Below are 2,424 nucleotides of genomic sequence, written 5' to 3'. Positions count from 1 at the left end.
AATATGGGTCCTTGATGTGGAAAGGTGCAGGCACATCCAATATGTGGGAAGTTCAGGAGAGGGAATGGAACACTTTGCCCTAAATATCTCAGTATAGAGTATTCAGTAAAGGATCTTCATGTGATTCAAGATTCAAGATTCAACATTTTTATTGTTACTCCGTAGTACAAGTATCACGTGTGAAATTCTTGTGCTGTGGACTCCGTTTACAACATAGTACAAAATATAACAGGGCATATGAGTGCAGGAAAACAACAAGAGACACAACAAGCAATAAGGCAGTAGAGTGATAAGACAAGTCAGAGACAGTGGCATATTCACTGCACATAGGTGCACATGGCATGTGCATACTTTAGACGTACTTAAACATTTTAAATTTGACGTTCTGTTTGCACAGGTGCAAATAGCATATACCTAATTAAACATACAATTAAACATTAGATATACGTAATGGTAGCAGCTACAGTACGGTACATTACAGCTACTACACTATTTGTGTATGTTAAGGAGTCTCGTGGCCTGCGGGAAGAAACTGTCCCTCAAGCGATTTGTGCGTGCTTTTGGGACCCTGTATCTCCTCCCTGAGGGTAACAGGGAGAACAGGCTGTTGGGGTGGTTTGTGTCTTTGATGATCTTCAGGGACCTCCTGAGGCACCGCTGGTTATACAGTTCCTGCAGTTCTGGCAGCTCACATCCTGTTACGTGATGGGCCGCGCGCCTCACTCTTCATAGCGCCTTGCGGTCCATGGTGGTACAGTTCCCATACCAGGTGGTGAAGCAGCCAGTCAGCAGGCTTTCAATAGTGCCTCTGTAGAAGTCCCTAAGGATTTCTGGCCTTAGCCCAAATTTCTTCAGGCGCCTGAGTCTGTGTAGTCGCTGTTGGGCCTTTTTGACAACAGTGGCGGTGTGACCGGCCCATGTCAGGTCCTGGTGGATGTTGACTCCCAGGTACTTGAAGCTGTCCACCCTTTCCATCACTGTGCCGTTGATGGTGATTGGGGGGGGTGCGCCCCACTCCCTCCTGTAGTCTACAATGATCTCCTTGGTCTTGGAGGAGGATCATGTCCTGGTCATTATGAAGAAGTCATGCAGCTGTCAGGAGTGCGTATGCCCTAGAAGGTTAGCCCTAAGACTGTGTTGATTGGAGACAATCATGTAACAATAGACTTTGCTAGTGTGTATTATAGAACTGATTTTGAATAGTTTGTGCATATTGGATTAGACGTATAGTATATTGCTTTATTAGAAAAGGATGAACAACGCAGCTATACATACTGAAGTGTATAAAGAAACTAACATTTCTACACTTTCTCAGAGTATATCTCGCAGCCCGCACTCTAGGGGATGTGCTTAAGGTTTTTCTCACACATGTCTGAATAAAGAATCCACAGAACACTCTTGACCCTATGCTCATTAATTTTGACTCACAAGGGTGAGACATTCCATTTTTCAGTTTAATTGTATGTACACACATTTTACAAGCTTGCTCATTAGGGAGGCTATTTCCTAGAATGCATTCAAAGCAGGTAGAAAATGGTTCAAAAAGTTATTGAAATAATTTGTAGTCCTTTATTGTAGGCTCACTCGAGATGGATGTCAACCACACCTTTTTGAACAAGTCTTGAGATGAAAGGTGGCGATGAAATTGTTCTGTCAGGAAGTCCATGTTGGATTATCAGTATGAATCACATTGCAGAATAAGCTGCATCAGACTATATTTCCAGGTCATTTTGCACTCCTACTATGTAACGGCAATAATATGTTCCATTGAAGACGGATGTATTAAACATTGGTGCCATCTTTTTGGCAAAAAGTACAGAAAACTGAGCATTCTCTCTTTTTACACCGAGGAGAAAACGTTATTAATATCCCATCGCATGAATGACTGACTGAGACTCACCAACCTACAGCAAAGTCCTCATTACCTTGGGACTGCATCTTCAGCTCAGTCAATCATGTGGCTTTAAGAAACAAGAATAGTCCTTGGAGCAGACGGCAGTCCTAACGTCGAAGCAGGTCTCCCTGCAAGTAACCTGCAACACCTAATGGCTAATGTATGAATGCACAAATTCAATTGTGCCAAAGTACCCAGCATGTAAATCAGTCATTTAGGCTATTAAACGGCTCCTAAACAGACAAGACAAATGCAGTGGTGTGCAGTCAGGGAGGCAGGGTAGGCAGTGCCTCACCTAGGCTAATAAGACAACAATGAAATATAAACCGTTATTATTTTCCCCCCATTATTTCCATTCTTTTTATTTTATTTTTTAACTTTAATTTGTTGAGATTATTGTAAAAAGATACATTAGGCTATGTAAATGGTTTTGTTTTAACTAGGCTATACGAGGGATCAGCCAAGCAGCATTTTGGTAAACAAACCGCCACTGGGTGGCAATGGCAATGGAACCCTATGGAGCCCAAGTG

This window comes from Poromitra crassiceps (assembly GCF_964638095.1).
Source record: "Poromitra crassiceps genome assembly, chromosome: 4".
NCBI classification, from domain to species: Eukaryota; Metazoa; Chordata; class Actinopteri; order Beryciformes; family Melamphaidae; genus Poromitra; species Poromitra crassiceps.
This window is presented reverse-complemented; position numbering follows the sequence as displayed.